The 24146-nt window shown below is 44.9% G+C and overlaps 1 pseudogene; it reads left to right on the top strand.

Moving 5' to 3' along the window:
- Window positions 1-19103: 19103 nt before the first annotated feature.
- Window positions 19104-23489, top strand: LOC106590635 (protein arginine N-methyltransferase 6-like; annotated as a pseudogene).
- Window positions 23490-24146: the final 657 nt, after the last annotated feature.

Raw genomic sequence — 24146 nt, 5'->3', positions numbered from 1 at the left:
GCTATATACACAGGGTACCAGTACTGAGTCAATGATAACTAGGCTATATACACAGGGTACCAGTACTGAGTAATGATAACTAGGCTATATACACAGGGTACCAGTACTGAGTCCATGATAACTAGGCTATATACACAGGGTACCAGTACTGAGTAATGATAACTAGGCTATATACACAGGGTACCAGTACTGAGTAATGATAACTAGGCTATATACACAGGGTACCAGTACTGAGTAATGATAACTAGGCTATATACACAGGGTACCACTACTGAGTAATGATAACTAGGTTATATACACAGGGTACCAGTACTGAGTAATGATAACTAGGCTATATACACAGGGTACCAGTACTGAGTAATGATAACTAGGCTATATACACAGGGTACCACAGTACTGAGTAATGATAACTAGGTTATATACACAGGGTACCAGTACTGAGTCAATGATAACTAGGCTATATACACAGGGTACCAGTACGGTGTCAATGATAACAATGCTATATACACAGGGTACCAGTACTGAGTAATGATAACCAGGCTATATACACAGGGTACCAGTACTGAGTAATGATAACTAGGCTATATACACAGGGTACCAGTACTGAGTAATGATAACTAGGCTATATACACAGGGTACCAGTACTGAGTAATGATAACTAGGCTATATACACAGGGTACCAGTACTGAGTAATGATAACTAGGCTATATACATAGATTACCAGTACTGAGTCAATGATAACTAAGCTATATACACAGGGTACCAGTACTGAGTCAATGATAACTAGGCTATATACACAGGGTACCAGTACTTAGTAATGATAACTAAACTATATACACGGGGTACCAGTACCAAGTCAATGATAACTAGGCTATATACACGGGGTACCGGTACCGAGTCCATGTGGAGGGTTATAAGGTAATAACTTGGCTATATACACAGAGAACTGTCTATGTCTAGGCTATGTGGCTTAGAGCAGGTTAGCTACCAGGGGAAGACTTGTAAACGTCTTGGCCAAAACCCTGCTACACCTAGCATATTATATGGGATAGATCTCGTATATTTTACCATTCTGGTATTTTCTTTCTAATTGTTCCTATGTAGGTAATGGTATAAAGTAAAATAACAAACACTAGTTAACAGGACGTAAACAGGAAGTAAACAGTTCAAATGTCACGACTTCCACCAAAGTCGGTCCCTCTCCTTGTTCGGGGGGGCGTTCGGCGGTCGACGTCACCGGCCTTCTTGCCATCGCGGATCCATTTTTCATTTTCCATTTGTTTTGTCTTTGTCTTACACACCTGGTTTCAATCCCCCAATTACCTGTTCATTATTTAACCCTCTGTTCCCCCATGTTTGTTTGTGAGTGATTGTTTCTATGTAGGAAGGTCCGTTATTGTGGGCTCTGTTTTTGTATTGCATTTATATTATGTTGCGAAAAATACTTTTATTTACTCATATCTGCTGTCCTGCGCCTGACTCCTATACATCAGCTATACATAGACCTCCTGACAACGAAGCTTTTACCAATCTATTATAATTTAACCAAATTATTTTATTATTTTATTATTAATATGTCTAGTGTAAAACATATTACCATAAAATACATCACAGTGTGAGTTTTCTGTTTTGTTTTCAGGGTCATTTCCCATTAAGCATTTCAGAGAACTGAACATTTAATGAAGAAGGATTAACAACCTTCAATATTTCTGTATGATTATTCCCACACACACAAATTGTGCAGGAATGTTAATCTGCAGACTCATCACGCTGCCGCCCGGTTAAACATATAAATACACTGCTCAAAAAAAATAAAGGGAACACTTAAACAACACAATGTAACTCCAAGTCAATCACACTTCTGTGAAATCAAACTGTCCACTTAGGAAGCAACACTGATTGACAATAAATTTCACATGCTGTTGTGCAAATGGAATAGACAACAGGTGGAAATTATAGGCAATTAGCAAGACACCCCCAATAAAGGAGTGGTTCTGCAGGTGGTGACCACAGACCACTTCTCAGTTCCTATGCTTCCTGGCTGATGTTTTGGTCACTTTTGAATGCTGGCGGTGCTTTCACTCTAGTGGTAGCGTGAGATGGAGTCTACAACCCACACAAGTGGCTCAGGGAGTGCAGCTCATCCAGGATGGCACATCAATGCGAGCTGTGGCAAGAAGGTTTGCTGTGTCTGTCAGCGTAGTGTCCAGAGCATGGAGGCGCTACCAGGAGACAGGCCAGTACATCAGGAGACGTGGAGGAGGCCGTAGGAGGGCAACAACCCAGCAGCAGGAGCGCTACCTCCGCCTTTGTGCAAGGAGGAGCAGGAGGAGCACTGCCAGAGCCCTGCAAAATGACCTCCAGCAGGCCACAAATGTGCATGTGTCTGCTCAAACGGTCAGAAACAGACTCCATGAGGGTGGTATGAGGGCCCGACGTCCACAGGTGGGGGTTGTGCTTACAGCCCAACACCGTGCAGGACGTTTGGCATTTGCCAGAGAACACCAAGATTGGCAAATTCGCCACTGGCGCCCTGTGCTCTTCACAGATGAAAGCAGGTTCCCACTGAGCACGTGACAGACGTGACAGAGTCTGGAGATGCCGTGGAGAACGTTCTGCTGCCTGCAACATCCTCCAGCATGACCGGTTTGGCGGTGGGTCAGTCATGGTGTGGGGTGGCATTTCTTTGGGGGGCCGCACAGCCCTCCATGTGCTCGCCAGAGGTAGCCTGACTGCCATTAGGTACCAAGATGAGATCCTTAGACCCCTTATGAGACCATATGCTGGTGCGGTTGGCCCTGGGTTCCTCCTAATGCAAGACAACGCTAGACCTCATGTGGCTGGAGTGTGTCAGCAGTTCCTGCAAGAGGAAGGCATTGATGCTATGGACTGGCCCGCCCGCTCCCCAGACCTGAATCCAATTGAGCACATCTGGGACATCATGTCTCGCTCCATCCACCAACACCACGTTGCACCACAGACTGTCCAGGAGTTGGCGGATGCTTTAATCCAGGTCTGGGAGGAGATCCCTCAGGAAACCATCCGCCACCTCATCAGGAGCATGCCCAGGCGTTGTAGGGAGGTTATACAGGCACGTGGAGGCCACACACACTACTGAGCCTCATTTTGACTTGTTTTAAGGACATTACATCAAAGTTGGATCAGCCTGTAATGTGGTTTTCCACTTTGATTTTGAGTGTGACTCCAAATCCCGACCTCCATGGGTTAATAAATTGGATTTCCATTGATTATTTTTGTGTGATTTTGTTGTCAGCACATTCAACTATGTAAAGAAAAAAGTATTTAATAAGATTATTTCATTCATTCAGATCTAGGATGTGTTGTTTAAGTGTTCCCTTTATTTTTTTGAGCAGTATATTATGTGGGTTAAAACCATGTGTACTTGTTATGCAAATATATTTCCACATCTCGCAGGTACCGTAAAGCAAGCCGGCTAGAATAAATTGGTTGAAGACATCAAGGGTCTCACACACACACACACACACACACACACACACACACACACACACACACACACGCACACACACGCACACACACCCACACCCACACACACACACACACACACACACACACACACACACACACACACACACACACCCCACACACACACACACCCACACACACCGTGAAATGCTTACTTACAAGCCTTTAACCAACAATGCAGTTAAGAAAATATTTACTAAATAAACTAAAGTAAAAAAATCTAAACAAACCAAAAAGTAGCAAGACAATTACATAACAATAACAAGGCTGCAGTATACACAAGGGTACACACACACACACACAGGCGAGCACACACACATACACACGGGCGAGCACACACATAGACACGCGCACACACCATCATTATACCTAATTTCCAGTTAATGTGTTGGCATGAAAGCATTTTGATTTATCTCTGCTCGCTGCCTCATCAACATTCCCAGCCGAGCCAGATAGTTCTAAACCATAGTGTGGTGGAGGTGGTGGTGGTGGTGGTGGAAGTGGAGGAGTCTGCAGGTTTCAGACCATTCTAAACCCATAGTTTGGTGCTGGTGGAGGAGGTGGTGGAGGTGGAGGTGGTGGTGGTGGTGGAAGTGGAGGAGTCTGCAGGTTTCAGACCATTCTAAACACATAGTTTGGTGCTGGTGGAGGAGGTGGTGGAGGTGGAGGTGGTGGTGGTGGTGGAAGTGGAGGAGTCTGCAGGTTTCAGACCATTCTAAACCCATAGTTTGGTGCTGGTGGTGGAAGTGGAGGAGTCTGCAGGTTTCAGACCATTCTAAACACATAGTTTGGTGCTGGTGGAGGAGGTGGTGGAGGTGGAGGTGGTGGTGGTGGAAGTGGAGGAGTCTGCAGGTTTCAGACCATTCTAAACCCATAGTTTGGTGTTGGTGGTGGAAGTGGAGGAGTCTGCAGGTTTCAGACCATTCTAAACCCATAGTGTGGTGGTGGTGGAGGTGGAGGAGTAGTCTGCAGGTTTCAGGCAGTTTTAAACCCCCACCTCCGGACTCAACACTTCCCCAGCCGCAAAGACCTCTGGGTTACAGAGAGCTGCAGGGTTCCTAGCAGCATTAATATTCAGTACAGTATGAGGCGTTGAGACGGTATTCACCTTGTAAAAGGTCTGCTGAATGGATCCATCTATAACAGGTACATTTATTTCAGTACCGTTGAGAGTTTTTCACAGACAAGTCTACTGGGTTCCCAGAGGTAGAGCCAGGTGAGGAATATTCACTAATGAGTCTGAATTTAATTAGAGAGTAGTGACTACCGAACACAGTGGCGTCATGCCCGAAGGGGGTTCAAAGGCACGTGCCCCTCACATTTGTCCATGCATATATATTTTTATGTTAATTAATTACTAAACTTAATTTTTTAAGCCCATGTTTGATCATGATTTGTTATAAAAATATCTGTCAGCTGTATTTTTGCGGAGGGGGCACACTGGACCCCCCCCCCCCCCCCTCCATTCTCCCTAGCAAGTGGATCCTTCCAAGGGGCAGGAGATGCCTAGGCAGGACGCTACTCTAGGGCGTCCAGTATTATCAGTGGAGGAGGTAACAGAGTTTATGGTGACCCACATGGAGTTTTATTTGATTTTAGCTGCCAGTGATGGGCAGGACTCGCAGGAGGTACGTATTTAAATGAATTTGATCAAGCTATGTAGCCCGTTGATTCCTTCTTGATGAATAAATACAATTAAAATGTGTTGTTGTTTCTCAGTAATACCAGCCACCAAGCAATTTTATGAAGTTGGCTTTAGCTAGCCAGCTAGATAGGTTCCAAATCTCCCAAACTCATAACTAGTTACCAAGTCACCAATCAGTAACTAGCTCCCAAGCCACCAATCAGCGACTAGCTACCAAGCCACAGGAAAAAGCGGTCTCGGGAGGGGGCCACATCCTCCCTCCAGACCACCTCCCTCCATCCTGGTGTAATTCGTGCCCCTCTAAAATGATCGGTGCATGACGCCCGTGACCAAACATGCTGGAACAGCAGTAAAGAAATTGTGGAGTTCTCTTCTCATTTCAAAATAATTTAACAAAGAAGAAAATAATTGAGTGTGTTCCTTCACTTTCAGAACATCACATCTGTATCGGGCTATTTAAGGCAGAGCGTGGAGATACCATTCCATGGGGGACCCATTTAGAGAGCATTTATAAATGGTTGATTCAGTTTAATGTTCCCTTCATTATGTTGGGCCGAAACCAGAGGAAGAGGAGAGATAGAGCTGGAGGAACCGGACTATTATTTACAGCTTATTAGCCAGATGCAGAGAGGTATTACTTAATAACACCATGCTGTGAAGCCCTGCCATCTTGAATGTGTCCCAATACCTCACAGGGTAATGCTGTCATCTATAGCATATCCCTCCCTCCCTCCTCCCTCCCTGCCTTCTCCCTGCCTTCTCTCTCCCTCCCTCCTTCCTCCCTCCCTCCTCCCTGCCTTCTCACAGACACAGTGCCAGAGTCCTAACCATTCCCGAGGTACAGGGAGGAGGGATAATGACCAAGTTTAACTGAGTGTCCTCTGCAGTGGCCTGGAGCAGCTGTTTGGCAAAGCAATGTAATGTCCCCTGTGATACCTCCGGTACATACTAGAGCTGACCACACTAGAACTGACCAATTAGAGCTGATCAATAGAGCTGACCACACTAGAGCTGACCAATTAGAGCTGAATACTCCCAAGCTGACCAATTAGAGCTGAGCAATTAGAGCTGACCACACTAGAGATGATCAATTAGAGCTGACCAATTAGAGCTGACCAATTAGAGCTGACCACACTAGAGATGATCAATTAGAGCTGACCAACACGAGCTGACTGAACTAGAGCTGACCAATTAAAGATGACCACACTAGAGCAGACCAATTAGAGCTGACCAACTAGAGCTGACCAACTAGAGCTGACCAATTAGAGCTGACCAACTAGAGCTGACTGAACTAGAGCTGACCAATTAAAGATGACCACACTAGAGCTGACCAATTAGAGCTGACCACACTAGAGCTGACCAATTAGAGCTGACCAATTAGAGCTGACCGCACTAGAGCTGACCAATTAGAGCTGACCAATTAGAGCTGACCAACTAGAGCTGACCAATTAGAGCTGACCAACTAGAGCTGACCAATTAGAGCTGACCACACTAGAGCTGACCAATTAGAGCTGACCAATTAGAGCTGACCACACTAGAGCTGACCAACTAGAGATGACCAATTAGAGCTGACCAACTAGAGCTGACCAATTAGAGCTGACCACACTAGAGCTGACCAATTAGAGCTGACCGCACTAGAGCTGACCAACTAGAGCTGACCACACTAGAGCTGACCAATTAGAGCTGACCACACTAGAGCTGACCAATTAGAGCTGACCAATTAGAGCTGACCACACTAGAGCTGACGACACTAGAGCTGACCAATTAGAGCTGATCAACAAGAGCTGACCAATTAGAGCTGACCACACTAGAGCTGACCAATTAGAGCTGACCAATTAGAGCTGACCACACTAGAGCTGACCACACTAGAGCTGACCAATTAGAGCTGACCAACTAGAGCTGACCAACTAGAGCTGACCAATTAGAGCTGACCACACTAGAGCTGACCACACTAGAGCTGACCAACTAGAGCTGACCACACTAGAGCTGACCAACTAGAGCTGACCAACTAGAGCTGACCACACTAGAGCTGACCAATTAGAGCCGACTAACTAGAGCTGACCACACTAGAGCTGACCAACTAGAGCTGACCAACTAGAGCTGACCAACTAGAGCTGACTGAACTAGAGCTGACCAATTAAAGATGACCACACTTGAGCAGACCAATTAGAGCTGACCGCACTAGAGCTGACCAATTAGAGCTGACCAATTAGAGCTGACCAATTAGAGCTGACCAACTAGAGCTGACCAATTAGAGCTGACCACACTAGAGCTGACTAACTAGAGCTGACCAATTAGAGCTGACCAATTAGAGCTGACCACACTAGAGCTGACCAGCCTAGAGCTGACCAATTAGAGCTGACCAATTAGAGCTGACCAATTAGAGCTGATCAACTAGAGCTGACCACACTAGAGCTGACCAATTAGAGCTGACCACACTAGAGCTGACCAATTAGAGCTGACCACACTAGAGCTGACCAATTAGAGCTGATCAACTAGAGCTGACCACACTAGAGCTGACCAATTAGAGCTGACCACACTAGAGCTGACCAATTAGAGCTGACCACACTAGAGCTGACCAATTAGAGCTGACCACACTAGAGCTTTCTAACTAGAGCTGAGCAATTAGAGCTGACCAATTAGAGCTGACCAATTAGAGCTGACCAATTAGAGCTGATCAACTAGAGCTGACCACACTAGAGTTGACCAATTAGAGCTGACCACACTAGAGCTGACCAATTAAAGCTGACCACACTAGAGCTGACCACACTAGAGCTGACCAATTAGAGCTGACCACACTAGAGCTGAGCAATTAGAGCTGATCAATTAGAGCTGACCACACTAGAGCTGACCAATTAGAGCTGACCGCACTAGAGCTGACCAACTAGAGCTGACCAATTAGAGATGACTGAACTAGAGCTGACCAACTAGAGCTGACCAATTAGAGATGACCACACTAGAGCTGACCACACTAGAGCTGACCAACTAGAGCTGACCAATTAGAGATGACCACACTAGAGCTGACCAACTAGAGCTGACCAATTAGAGATGACCACACTAGAGCTGACCACACTAGAGCTGACCAACTAGAGCTGACCAATTAGAGCTGACTAACTAGAGCTGACCAATTAGAGCTGACCAATTAGAGCTGACTAACTAGAGCTGACCAACTAGAGCTAACCAATTAGAGCTGACCAATTAGAGCTGACCAATTACAGCTGACCACACTAGAGCTGACCAATTAGAGCTGACAGAATGGAGCTGTTGTTGCTGTTTCACCTTATTGTGGTCGGGGATAGATTATGTCATTGTTTTCAGGATGTACAGCAGCCTGAGCCATGGAGTGATATCACATTGGAGTGATGTCACATCCCAGTAATTTCAGACCAAGGAGCAGGGAAAGGAAGAAGTTTCAATTATACCGCTGAAGATGTGTTGGAGCAAAACTATTGTGATTGTGCTTGGACAACACTCGGACACCATCGCCCATATCAACCGACAGGGAATATCTCACACAGACATGAACATATAGCATTGGACTGTCAGGCTCATGCAGAGCGGTAGATGAATAAATTAGTCTAGCGGAAAGACAAGGGCAAGACTTACAGTACAGTAGTCGATGTACATACATAGCCACAGGAAGGATCCACTGATAAATCACAAATAGTTGTTTTTATATACACATTTTTTGAAAAATGATTTTTTCCCCCTCCACCTAATGAGTGCCCTAGGCCTTTATTACTCCTGTATGAGCGGAGCTTAATACTGGTCAGCAGAGTGAGGAGAACCCCCCCCCCCGACAAAACGTTTCAACACCCCCACCCCAAATCATCTCCCCGCGGCCGTGTGTACACAGCCAACAAATTAACATAATATTTACTTGGCTCTCAGAGGAAAGAGAGGCAGTGTGTTTTTGAGCGGATGGTGATGGTGTAGCGTCTGTTTGTCCTGACTATCTGGGGACCTTGGCTGCACTAGCCTCAGGGCTAACACCCGTAGTCCCCAAGATAAGGGTCTGACTGGGTCACTTTACTGTCCTTTAGGCAAGATTCTACTTTGTGCTGTTCAGAGCACGTTATGGAACTGTATGATTCAGAACAGTAACTTCATAGCCAAAATTATATTTCCTGTTTGAATTGTTTTGTCTCGGAGAGAGGGACATTTCTTTCTTAGGCTCTGTGTTGTTTAAAACAGAACTAACTGATAAAAAAAATACTGCAAAATTCACTATTCTCTTCAGCACGGCTTAACCATGTCCTTGAGAATATTATTATTTAGCAGTAGTTGCATGATTTGGAAACATTTATGTAGAAAAGGGAACAAATCAATAGATTAATGTTTTTAACAAGGGCTAAATGAGTGCGTGTGTGTGTGTGTTAATATGCTAGTGGTCTGTAGAAACCTTGTCAGTGACATGAAGTCCTCCTCCAGACAGTCCTCCTCCAGACAGTCCTCCACCAGGTAGTCCTCCACCAGGTAGTCCTCCTCCAGGCGGTCCTCCACCAGGCAGTCCTCCTCCAGGTAGTCCTCCTCCAGGCAGTCCTCCTCCAGACAGTCCTCCTCCAGACAGTCCTCCACCAGGTAGTCCTCCTCCAGACAGTCCTCCTCCAGACAGTCCTCCACCAGGCAGTCCTCCTCCAGACAGTCCTCCTCCAGGCAGTCCTCCTCCAGGCAGTCCTCCTCCAGACAGTCCTCCACCAGGCAGTCCTCCTCCAGGCGGTCCTCCACCAGGTAGTCCTCCACCAGGCAGTCCTCCTCCAGACAGTCCTCCTCCAGGCAGTCCTCCTCCAGGCAGTCCTCCTCCAGACAGTCCTCCACCAGGCAGTCTTCCACCAGACAGTCCTCCTCCAGGCAGTCCTCCACCAGGCAGTCCTCCACCAGGTAGTCCTCCACCAGGTAGTCCTCCACCAGGTAGTCCTCCTCCAGGTAGTCCTCCACCAGGTAGTCCTCCACCAGGTAGTCCTCCTCCAGGCGGTCCTCCACCAGGTAGTCCTCCTCCAGCTAGTCCTCCACCATGCAGTCCTCCTCCAGGCGGTCCTCCACCAGGTAGTCCTCCTCCAGACAGTCCTCCTCCAGGTAGTCCTCCACCAGGCAGTCCTCCACCAGGTAGTCCTCCTCCAGGCAGTCCTCCTCCAGACAGTCCTCCACCAGGCAGTCCTCCTCCAGGTAGTCCTCCTCCAGACAGTCCTCCACCAGGCAGTCCTCCTCCAGGCAGTCCTCCTCCAGACAGTCCTCCTCCAGACAGTCCTCCACCAGGCAGTCCTCCTCCAGACAGTCCTCCTCCAGGTAGTCCTCCACCAGGCAGTCCTCCACCAGGTAGTCCTCCACCAGGTAGTCCTCCTCCAGGCAGTCCTCCTCCAGACAGTCCTCCTCCAGACAGTCCTCCACCAGGCAGTCCTCCTCCAGGTAGTCCTCCTCCAGGCAGTCCTCCACCAGACAGTCCTCCTCCAGGCAGTCCTCCACCAGGTAGTCCTCCTCCAGACAGTCCTCCTCCAGACAGTCCTCCACCAGGCAGTCCTCCTCCAGGTAGTCCTCCTCCAGGCAGTCCTCCACCAGACAGTCCTCCTCCAGGCAGTCCTCCACCAGGTAGTCCTCCTCCAGGCAGTCCTCCTCCAGGCGGTCCTCCACCAGGCAGTCCTCCTCCAGACAGTCCTCCAATGACAAATCAGCCACAATCCTCCTGTGTTTGTTTTTCTTTCAGTCTGTTTTGATTTCACCGCATAAAACACTGCTTACATAGGCATCCATGTAATCAAGGCCAGAATTGCCCACGAGTGTACACTTCTGTCCCATATGGCCAAACAGATGTATGAAGTGTTGCATTCTGGGTAGAAACATGACGCAAGCCTGGGAGAATTAGAAAACATACGCTCAATAAGAAAACATGCACTCAAATAAAGGTAAATCATAAATATATTCATTCAGTCTGGTTCCTATGGCCACAAAACAGACTTCAACAAACAGTTAAGTCTCCAACAGATTACTGAATAGGTTGTAGTGAAAGCAAACTGAAAGGAGGTTACTTCTGGTACATGCCACCATGCCAATTCAAGAAATGTCTATAGAAAATAACAGTTAAAATGCAATTCAATTGTATTGCATACAGCACTTCAAGAAAATCAAATTACTGTTGTTCCTAATCCTTTATTTGCATCAAATTCATCTGAAATTCAGCTGAATATGAAATTAACACTTTTTCTTTCTTTATCTAATTTAAAGTTCTAAATTTAAAAAAAATTGAATTTCAAGTGGAGAAGGGTTTGTGGACAATCGATGCATGCAATTAGACTCACAGCGTCTACCAATTAGACTTTGTGCTAATGTAGCAGAATGGATTTTTCTAACTGGATGGGAGAGAGCAATACTGTCCGTCTAAACGTCTAGCCTGCCTGTCACAGTACACTAAAAGCACCAATAGCATTCCAGGAACTGTTTTGTTTCAGCTTCATCCACCAGTACCACCAGGAGCTTGATCTACTAGGATCCCTGTCACCTTATTCTAGCTGCTTAAACTGAGACAAATACCACACCAGCTATGATAATGATGGATTCAAGATGTCCTTTTAATCATCCTCTCTATCACACAACAGCCACATATACAGACAAGCACACAGACACCCTCTCTCTCCCTCCTTTTGTCTCCCTCCCTCCCTCCCTCACCCTAGGTGTCATTAACCATATCACTGTTTTCTATCATTCCATTACGAGTCTGGACGGACTGTTTGAATAGGGTCTTTCCAGACAGCGGGACAACTCCACTCCATACATGACTGACACTTCAGTGTGTCCTCATAGCATCCTTCCCTAGTCTAGTCTGCACCTGAGAGAGAGAGAGAGAGAGAGAGAGAGAGAGAGAGAGAGAGAGAGACAGAGAGAGAGAGAGACAGACAGACAGACAGACAGACAGACAGACAGACAGACAGACAGACAGACAGACAGACAGACAGACAGACAGACAGACAGACAGACAGACAGACAGACAGACAGACAGACAGACAGACAGACAGACAGACAGACAGACAGACAGACAGACAGACAGACAGACAGACAGACAGACAGACAGACAGGTAATACAATCATTTGAAATACATGTAGATATATTTTCATCTTTGCTAAAATGCTTGTAATGCCTAAGAATATTCCAGAAATGCATGGCTAGGACATCTAGTCTACAGGGTGGCCAAAGTGCTTCCTGATTCAGCTTCTTAAATTACTCGTTATATATTGATCAATGGAGATACTTTTGCTGACCATCAAGCCAAAACCTTGGCAGTGATATAATAAAAATTGCATTGTTGAGTAAATATTTCGCATAATATTATATAATATTTCACCTAATATTTGACACACTGTCATGAAGAGCACATGATCCAACTTTAAATGACTATAGTAAGTGCCTCTCTTCAGTTTAATAAAAAAATTAAAAAGAATCTAGTGCAGTGAGATCGGGGACTAGGCTGTTTTGTACAATGATATATTTCTTTATTGATTTAACCAAAAACTATACTGTACATCATATAACGCTAGACAATATGTCACAGTGTAGGTCTAGGTCCGCTGCCTCCAAATGGTATTTTACAGCTCTACAGTGGATGGTTAGCGGTGTTAGTGTGCGTTCTTAACCAAGTGAGAAGTGGGAATTTAACACATTTGGGAAAGATCCGCTTGAACGGCCCTCCAACTGCTACTCGTTAAATCAGCCTTGAATCCCCTTGTGACAGGGGGAATGGAAGCTTGTGTGCAACACGGAGGGTCAATTGAATGCAAGCTTAAAAAAAAAAAAATGGTTCCAACATTTCTAGGCTGTCAATCTATGGGTAACAGGGTTGGCGTGTTATGCTTGACACGCTCAGTTTTCCACCATAAAACCACCACAAAGTGGGCAGAAAGTGTAGAACCAGCTCACCCGTTTCTTTACTTTATGATTTTATTATTAGATGTTCAATGTTTCTTTAAAAAAAATAATTTAAGAAGGAATAGTTTCACCATATTAAAACAAGAGTACAGAGTACACTTAACAGGGTTGACCTTAAAAAGGAGGGACACAGTTTTCTTTGACGTTAAAATGAATCACTAATCACATTAAATAAATAATAGTCATCAGACATGACTTTCTCAAAGCAGAAAACTAGGGTTTTACAATGATGGTGAAAACGTGGAGAAAATGTTGGTTTTAAATGGGTTAAAATCACAGAGAGTGCACAGATGGACAAGTCTTTATTAAAAATGTATAGAATTTTTCTTGTGATCCATATTAAAGGGCAATTCATTAACAGGCTTTTAAAATGTAATATTTGCGCACAATTTCTACTTAAAATACCAAAACACTTGTTTTGTGGAATGACCTAGCACTCACAGATGAAGCGTCTTAAAGGAGGGCTGTAGCACCTAAAGTTTAAACATTATGGAGTCTTAAAGGAGGCCTGTAGCACCTACAGATTAAACATTATGGAGTCTTAAAAGAGGACTGTATTACCTACAGATTAAACATTATGGAGTCTTAAAGGAGGACTGTAGCACCTTCAGATTAAACATTATGGAGTCTTAAAGGAGGACTGTATTACCTACAGATTAAACATTATGGAGTCTTAAAGGAGGACTGTATTACCTACAGATTAAACATTATGGAGTCTTAAAGGAGGCCTGTAGCACCTACAGATTAAACATTATGGAGTCTTAAAGGAGGACTGTATTACCTTCAGATTAAACATTATGGAGTCTTAAAGGAGGACTGTATTACCTACAGATTAAACATTATGGAGTCTTAAAGGAGGACTGTATTACCTACAGATTAAACATTATGGAGTCTTAAAGGAGACTGGGTATGGCCAAAAAGTCACAAATATTCCAACTTCATTTGCTATATTGTATTTACTTCGCCACCATGGCCTTTTTTGCCTTTACATCCCTTATCTCACCTCATTTGCTCACTTTGTATATAGACTTATTTTTCTACTATATTATTGACTGTAGGTTTGTTTTACTCCATGTGTAACTCTGTGTTGTTGTATGTGTCAAACTGCTTTGCTTTATCTTGGCCAGGTCGCAATTGTAAATGAGAACTTGTTCTCAACTGGCCTACCTTAAATAAAGGTGAAATAAATAAATAAATAAATAAAATTGAATGATTCCTCAATTGTACTTTAAGATACAAATATTTGTGTCACGCTGCTCCCGCTCTTCCCCCCTGGCGGTCCAGCATTGCACACTCCTGCCACCATCATTACACACACCTGCCACCATCATTACACACACCTGCCACCATCATTACACACACCTGCCACCATCATTACACACTCCTGCCACCATCATTACACACACCTGCCACCATCATTACACACTCCTGCCACCATCATTACACACTCCTGCCACCATCATTACACACTCCTGCCACCATCATTACACACACCTGCCACCATCATTACACACTCCTGCCACCATCATTACACACACCTGCAACCATCATTACACACACCTGCCTTTCCCCTGTCACGCGCATCAGCAATTATTGGACTCACCTGGACTCAATCAACTCTGTCATTACCTTCCCTATATATGTCTGGTTCCCCGCTCTGTTCCCTGCTTCAGCATTGATTGTCGTATGTCCTTGTTTACCCATGTGCCCGACGCTGTGCCTGTCTTGTTACCTGTTTTTTCCCGTTTAAATGTTGACCGCCCGTACTTGTTTTTAATCTCCTGCGTCGGTTCTTACAATTTGAAAACAATCCTTCCTCCAAAGGACCTTTCTATTCATCAAATTTAGTCAAAATACAAAATAACATGGCATTTGTTTTCTAGTTTTGTGAGGAATCACCTACTGTGGAGACAGGCTGTATTAACAACAGAGAGAGAGAGAGAGAGAAAGAGAGAGAGAGAGGTGCTGCTGCTGCCCCGTGTCTCAGACTGAAAAGCATTGATTTTATTTTTCACAACCTCAAGGTCAGTGTTGAGGAGCAACCTAAAGTATCACATCTCCTCAGAGCTGCTCTCAGTCTGACCTTTTTATTGAGAGGATAAATCTTACGTTTGTTAGTTTAACTTATACACCCCCACCTTAGATTGAATGTGGGTTATAAACACATACACTACTGTAGTTATTGAGAGTGATGAATTTACAGACTATTTCATGCAGCAATATGAATGTTTACATCTTGTACACTGCAGTCTTCCACACAACATATACTTCATACAAACTCTACAAGTGTATACGACACTGCCTAACATGACATAACCTTGTACATTTAGTGCATTATAAAAACATTGTTACCGAGAGGTTGTCTGGCTATCGTTCATTTAATTCCTTGACCTCAGATGATCTTGGAATGAATAGTTCCCTATCTGACTTTCTAATCAGGCCAGGTCAATAAGCCAGATGTCTGCTATCTGTCCAATTATCACCTGTCTGTTAAATGAACATTACCCTGTGGTGTCCACACATAGCCTGCTGGACGCCTGGTGAGATGATAGCATATGACTTGAATATGCATGGATCTACAGTGAGGGAAAAAAGTATTTGATCCCCTGCTGATTTTGTACGTTTGCACACTGACAAAGAAATGATCAGTCTATACTTTTAATGGTAGGTTTATTTGAACAGTGAGAGACAGAATAACAACAACAAAAAAATCCAGAAAAACGCATGGCAAAAATTTTATAAATTGATTTGCGTTTTAATGAGGGAAATAAGTATTTGACCCCCTCTCAATCTGAAAGATTTCTGGCTCCCAGGTGAGTGCTCCTAATCTCAGCTCGTTACCTGTATAAAAGACACCTGTCCACAGAAGCAATCAATCAATCAGATTCCAAACTCTCCACCATGGCCAAGACCAAAGAGCTCTCCAAGGATGTCAGGGACAAGATTGTAGACCTACACAAGGCTAGAATGGGCTACAAGACCATCGCCAAGCAGCTTGGTGAGAAGGTGACAACAGTTGGTGCGATTATTCGCAAATGGAAGAAACACAAAAGAACTGTCAATCTCCCTCGGCCTGGGGCTCCATGCTAGATCTCACCTCGTGGAGTTGCAATGATCATGAGAACGGTGAGGAATCAGCCAGAACTACACGGGAGGATCTTGTCAATGATCTCAAGGCAGCTGGGACCATAGTCACCAAGAAAACAATTGGTAACACACTACGCCATGAAGGACTGAAATTCTGCAGCGCCCACAAGGTCCCCCTGCTCAAGAAAGCACATATACATGCCCGTCTGAAGTTTGCCAATGAACATCTGAATGATTCAGAGGACAACTGGGTGAAAGTGTTGTGGTCAGATGAGACCAAAATGGAGCTCTTGGCATCAACTCAATTCGCCGTGTTTGGAGGAGGAGGAATGCTGCCTATGACCCCAAGAACACCATCCCCACCGTCAAACAAGGAGGTGGAAACATTATGCTTTGGGGGTGTTTTTCTGCTAAGGGGACAGGACAACTTCACCGCATCAAAAGGACAATGGACGGCGCCATGTACCGTCAAATCTTGGGTGAGAACCTCCTTCCCTCAGCCAGGGCATTGAAAATGGGTCGTGGATGGGTATTCCAGCATGACAATGAACCAAAACACACGGCCAAGGCAACAAAGTAGTGGCTCAAGAAGAAGCACATTAAGGTCCTGGAGTGGCCTAGCCAGTCTCCAGACATTAATCCCATAGAAAATCTGTGGAGGGAGCTGAAGGTTCAAGTTGCCAGACTTCAGCCTCGAAACCTTAATGACTTGGAGAAGATCTGCAAAGAGGAGTGGGACAAAATCCCTCCTGAGATGTGTGCAAACCTGGTGGCAAACTACAAGAAACGTCTGACCTCTGTGATTGCCAACAAGGGTTTTGCCACCAAGTACTAAGTCATGTTTTGCAGAGGGGTCAAATACTTTTTTCCCTCACTAAAATGCAAATAATTTGATAACATTTTTGACATGCGTTTTTCTGGATTTTTTTGTTGTAATTCTGTCTCTCACTGTTCAAATAAACCTACCATTAAAATGTTACTGATCATTTCTTTGTCAGTGGGCAAACGTACAAAATCAGCAGGGGATCAAATACTTTTTTCCCTCACTGTACCAATAATGAATAATATACACATTCTTATGTTCACACATTGATATAGGACATATAGCCTACAGTCCTGTATACAGTGTATGCATAAAGACATACAGTATGTACCACTAACAGCATTGAGGTAGAAATGCCAAAGATTTGCCTCCTTTAAAGGGGCAATCTGGCATTCAAACATCAACAAATAGGTTACCCCAAGACTTTCTTTGTTTAAAAGCACAAAAATGGATGTACACTCTCCCAAATTTCCCCTTTAAGTCTTTACAACTTTGCATGTCATTCAATGAAAAACTAAATCTCAGGGCAATTATTGAAACCGTCTGTGGCGGTTTCTTATTCAACGACTCAGTTTCTGTTTCAATGACTCAGTTTCTGTTTCAATGATTCAGAGCATCAAGCATATTTAAGTGCGCCATCATGTTCATCACAATCTGTTTGGACCACAATCTATTTGGAGCACCATCTGTTTGGACCACCATCTTTTTGGACCACCATCTGTTTGGACCACCATCTGTTTGGACCACCATCTGTTTGGAGCACCATCTGTTTGGAGCACCATCTGTTTGGACCACCATCTGTTTGGACCACCATCTGTTTGGAGCACCATCTGTTTGGAGCACCATCTGTTTGGACCACCATCTGTTTGGACCACCATCTTTTTGGACCACCATCTGTTTGGAGCACCATCTGTTTGGACCACCATCTGTTTGGACCACCATCTGTTTGGACCACCATCTTTTTGGACCACCATCTGTTTGGAGCACCATCTGTTTAGCCCCCAAACTGTTTTGAGCACCATCTGCTTGGACCACCATCTGTTTGGACCACCATCTGTTTGGAGCACCATCTGCTTGGACCACCATCTGTTTGGAGCACCATCTGCTTGGACCACCATCTGTTTGGTGCACCATCTGCTTGGACCACCATCTGTTTGGAGCACCATCTGCTTGGACCACCATCTGTTTGGACCACCATCTGTTTGACAAACAATCTATTTGGAGCATTTCAAACCTCGCCAACCTTTTACAGGATGTTTGATTAATGAGCACTTTTGGAAAGTCTTCACTTGACTTGGTGGTTAAGTGTTTAAGGTGATATAGAGGTGGACTGGAGGAACTGGTGGATAAGGTGATACAGAGGTGGACTGGAGGAACTGGGGGTTAAAGTGATACAGAGGTGGACTGGAGGAACTGGTGGATAAGGTGATATAGTGGTGGACTGGAGGAAGTGGGGGTTAAAGTGATACAGAGGTGGACTGGAGGAACTGGTGGATAAGGTGATACAGAGGTGGACTGGAGGAACTGGGGGTTAAAGTGATACAGAGGTGGACTGGAGGAACTGGTGGAACCAGACAGTAAAGCTACACAAGGCTGCTGCACACGTCTGTGAATAATCGTAGTTCCAATTGTAGTCTAGCTTATACTGAGGAGGAATTGTAGTCTACTTACACGTTATACTGAAGAGGAATTGCGATAGTCAGCATCTCTCTCTGCCTGCCTCCTTGGTGTCTGTCATATTTGCAGGTTGTAGTTAGTAATTTAAGATAACGGATTGTTGTTAGTCATTTAATCTAACTGGTTGTATTTAGTAATGTATTCTAACTGGTTGTATTTCGATTTTTAATGGGTTGTATTTAGGTATTGGATCTAATTGTAGTGTAATGTAACTGATAGGTGGAAGGAGGGGACGCAGGTCTTCAGGGAAAGGGGATGTAATTATTGAATTGATTTATGGGCTTTATATTGACAGGCCAAGATACTGGCACACCAACTAGGGGATGGAGAACAGGGGTGGGTGGTGGAGGGAGGATTGGGGAGGGAGGGGGGTGGAGAATGGGGGAGGGAGAATGAGGTAGAGGATAGGGAAGAATGGGGGAGGGAGGGGGAGGAAAGATGGGGGAGGGAAGATGGGGGATGGGAGGGAGAGGGTGGATGGGGGAGGGAGGGATATAGAGAATGTGGGAGGTAGGATGGAGAATGGGGAAGGGAGGATGAGGTAGAGGATAGGGAAGAATGAGGGATGGAGGGAGGGGGAGGGTGGATGGGGGAGGGAGGATGAGCTTAGAGGATAGGGAAGAATGGGGGAGGGAGGGGTAGGGGGGATTGGGTAGGGAGGGGGATGGAGAATGGGGAAGGGAGGATGAGGTAGAGGATAGGGAAGAATGGGGAGGGAGGGGGAGGGCAGATGGGGATGGGAGGGTGGATGGATGGGGGAGGGAGGATGAGCTTAGAGGATAGAGAAGAATGGGGGAGGGAGGAGGAGGGTGAATGGGGAAGGAGTAGACAGCGCTGCTACTGTATGGGTCATATTTGTGTCTTGAATTAGACTTGACATGTACTATGTTCACATCTCACTGGTTCACATAAAATATATGTTTTGTGACAACTGTGTTTTTCATGGAAACAAAGTGAAGGATAAAACAACAATCAATGTTTTGTTTAAAAGAAAAGCTGTTTTTTCGATACTACTGTTGGTGCATGCGAGTGTTGCTGGTGCAAGGCTGGTGACAGGTCTGGTCGGGGACTACAGTCGTGGCCAAAAGTTTTGAGAATGACACAAATATAAATTTTCACAAAGTCTGCTGCCTCAGTTTGTATGATGGCAATTTGCATATACTCCAGAATGTTGAATTGCAATTAATTGCAAAGTCCTTCTTTACCATGCAAATGAACTGAATCCCCCCAAAAACATTTCCACTGCATTTCAGCCCTGCCAAAAAATGACCAGCTGACATCATGTCAATGATTCTCTCGTTAACACAAGTGTGAGTGTTGACGAGGACAAGGCTGGAGATCACTCTGTTATGCTGATTGAGTTTGATTAACAGACTGGAAGCTTCAAAAGGAGGGTGGTGCTTGGAATCATTGCTCTTCCTCTGTCAAACATGGATACCTGCAAGGAAACATGTGCCGTCATCATTGATTTTCACAAAAAGGGCTTCACAGGCAAGGATATTTCTGCCAGTAAGATTGCACCTAAATCAATAATTTATCGGATCATCAAGAACTTCAAGGAGAGTGGTTCAATTGTTGTGAAGAAGGCTTCAGGGCACACAACAAAGTCCAGCAAGCGCCAGGACCGTCTCCTAAAGTTGATTCAGCTGCGGGATCGGGGCACGACCAGTACAGAGCTTGCTCAGGAATGGCAGCAGGCAGGTGTGAGTGCATCTGCACGCACAGTGAGGCGAAGACTTTTGGAGGATGGCCTGGTGTCAAGAAGGGCAGCAAAGAAGCCACTTTTCTCCAGGAAAAACATCAGGGACATACTGATATTCTGCAAAAGGTACAGGGATTGGACTGCTGAGGACTGGGGTAAAGTCATTTTCTCTGATGAATCCCCTTTCCGATAGTTTGGGGCATCTGGAAAAAAGCTTGTCCAGAGAAGACAAGGTGAGCGCTACCATCAGTCCTGTGTCATGCCAACAGTAAAGCATCCTGAGACCATTCATGTGTGGGGTTGCTTCTCAGCCAAGGGAGTGGGCTCACTCACAATTTTGCCTAAGAACACAGACATGAATAAAGAATGGTAGCAACACATCCTCCGAGAGCAACTTCTCTCAACCATCCAGGAACAGTTTGGTGACGAACAATGCCTTTTCCAGCATGATGGAGCACCTTGCCATAAGGCAAAAGGATAACTAAGTGGCTCTGGGAACAAAACATTGATATTTTGGGTCCATGGCCAGGAAACTCCCCAGACCTTAATCCCATTGAGAACTTGTGGTCAATCCTCAAGAGGCAGGTGGACAAACAAAACCCCACAAATTCTGACCATCTCCAAGCATTGATTATGCAAGAATGGGCTGCCACCAGTCAGGATGTGGCCCAGAAGTTAATTAACAGCATGCCAGGCCGGATTGTAAAGGTCTTGAAAAAGAACGGTCAACAGTGCAAACACTGACTCTTTGCATCAACTCCATGTAATTGTCAATAAAAGCCTTTGACACTTAGGAAATGCTTGTAATTATACTTCAGCATTCCACAGTAACATCTGACAGAAATATCTAAAGACACTGAAGCAGCAAACTTCGTAAAAATGAATATATGTGTCATTCTCAAAACTTTTGGCCACGACTGTATGCGAACTGACAGTAGTCAGGCTGCTCCTGGGGGACCATACAGACCTCCAGGACCCCCAACAGCCCATCTCCAGTCCTCCAGTGTGGCTGTTGGGGGTCCTGGAGGACTGGAGTTGGGCTGTTGGGGGTCCTGGAGGACTGGAGTTGGGCTGTTGGGGGTCCTGGAGGACTGGAGTTGGGCTGTTGGGGGTACTGGAGGACTGGAGTTGGGCTGTTGGGGGACCTGGAGGACTGGAGTTGGGCTGTTGGGGGTACTGGAGGACTGGAGTTGGGAACCACTGTACTATGCTATGCAAAATGAGTAGGCCTACATTTTTTGGCAAATGGTAAAATGTGTTGATCTAACATGTGCACAGAACCAAAAAGAAATACAATAATTGTTTCTAATGTGAAACATTTTGATAAACCAGGTCATGGTAAAGTTTCTTACATGATATGGTACTTTTCCATGCATGCTCACACTTCACACGTGCTCAAATGTTTCATCACACTGCCCTGTGTTTCCATTTGAAAAAGGCCATCTGGAATGCTGGAAAACTCAACAACCTGGCAGCTCCCTACTCTCCTTTTCATCTTAGTGAAATGGGATACAGCTCCTACTCATCTTCCACTAGCACTAGCCAAGGATCTTTGGAAGGAACTGAGAAAGTCACAGAGGATTCACTCAAAGAGGAAGAACAGTGCCATAAACCTGTGTTCTGCCTGCCATAACTCTTGGGATGGACAGCTTAGAACTATTTGTGGGCATGCTGGGTAGCCTATAATTGGTCTTCCCCACAGCAAAACATATCCTAACGGAGCACATGTAGGCCTATGATGGCCACTGTATCCTGTTTTAGCTAAATGTGTACACTATTGCTTTTCAGTGATGATGATGGTTTTTTTTTGCATGCTGCATTTGATATGCAAGGTTGTCTTGGTGAACATTCACTAGTCCCATTTTCAATATCATAACATGTTTCTCACTATTCTTTAAGATGATTTTTGATGTCCTGCTATTCATGTCATTGTTTGATCAATAGGTGTATTAAACAATGCATTGCGACCGCCATATTTTTACTTATGGGAAATGTAGTTCTACCGCAAGCAAATAGCTATCACATTGACAAATTTGACTGCTTATAAAACTCCAAAGACCACGATGCAACCCGTTTCCACTTTCAGGACATATAATGCACTGAAATTCCATTTCCAATGTGATAACAAGAATTTGAGGGCAAGGAAAATTCCACTTCACAAAGAAAAGGAAATTAGACAGAAATGTGTAGGATAACCTGTACTTTGACAGCTATTCTGATATTACCATTCATGAAGAAATGATTGCAGACACTGCCCGGACGAACACGTACAGGACAGGGGTACTGAGGAACAGCAGTTCAATCCAAAGTAAAGTAGTGTTGGATGTCGGGGAAGGAAGTGGTGTTTCTTTGCCCAAGCCGGGACCAGGAAAGTTTACGAGGTGGAGGCTAGTTCAATCGCTGATCGATCTGTGAAAATTGTAAAAAATATACTAAGATGGAAGACAGAATCGAAGTGATTAAAGCTATTCTGGAGAAAATAAATTTGCCCGAGCAGGTGGACGTGATGAGTGGATGTGGTATGTGCTGCTTCACGAATCCATGCTGAATTCTGCCTTCCATGGTGGAATTGTACATTGCACCCATCAATGACTTGGCGGTGGAGGGCCGGCTGAGTTTCTGGTCCACTATGAAGGACCAGTATGGACATGACATGCATGTCTGAATTCGCCAGGAAATGCATCATGAACAATGACATCACCGTGAACTTGGTGATGGTAGAGGACGTGCTCTCCCACCCCTCCAAGTTCGCAGAGTTGGATCTGTACTCGTTTACCACGGAGCAGCTGAAATCAGTGAAGGGGGCATTCAAGTGCTAGTGTTTTGGTTCGTCTGCTGTGAACGCGATCAAACGTGTGGTTCACAGTTACCTTTCCTGGTAGCGAGGAAAAGCCCCTGGTCCTCTCCACATCTCCTTTCAAACTGGATATCCACTGGAAGCAGGCGGTGATGTATCTGGATGAACCAGAGGATGTTAGGCAGGACACCACATTGGTGGGCGAGGTCAACATGTATCCCTCAGAGGACAGTTCCAGACATATAACCATCCATGTGGACTACACAATAGGAGAACTCAAAAAAACATTCCAAGACCTTCTCCATCCCAGATGGATATTCAGGAGAGGCTCAACAATAGACTGGCGTTAGCAGTGTCAGTATCAGGCTTACATTAGCGTACTGGCTTAGCGTACTGGCTTAGTGCACTGGCTTAGCGCACTGGCTTAGTGCACTGGCTTAGCGCACTAGTTTAGCGCACTGGTTTAGCACACTGGCTTAGCGCACTGGCTTAACGCACTGGTTTAGCGCACTGACTTAGCGCACAGGCTTAGCAGCAAAGAGGGAAGATGGACACTTGGTCATTAATTGTAGGCATATGTTGTAAAGAAGGAAGGATGTAAACAATCCCACTATTGTTACGGCATTTTCTGATGTCTTTGAACTTGTGGAGAGCCTAAGTGTTGTTATAATTGATCTGAATTGATTACCTAAGTGGATGGAATTAAATGAATCAATTCAACCAAGAAGTTCTGTTAATTGAAATGGTATGCTTTTTCTCATGTTTATATGAACTATTTGTTTTATCTCTAAAACCTATGAGTGACTCTGACAGTGGAATAAAGGTAACAAGGTCAAGTCTACCATTCATCAGCAGTTGGTGAACAGCTCCGTCAACAGTCACCATAACTGTTGTCTGGTTCCCCTGATTCCTATGATGTCTTGTCTTCTTACTGTTCAGTATAGGTAGGCTAGATATTAGACCAGCACACTATTTACCTGGCTAAACTGATGAAGG

Source organism: Salmo salar, chromosome 29 (genome assembly GCF_965601325.2).
Source record: "Salmo salar chromosome 29, fSalSal1, whole genome shotgun sequence".
Taxonomy (NCBI): Eukaryota; Metazoa; Chordata; class Actinopteri; order Salmoniformes; family Salmonidae; genus Salmo; species Salmo salar.
This window is presented reverse-complemented; position numbering and strand designations above follow the sequence as displayed.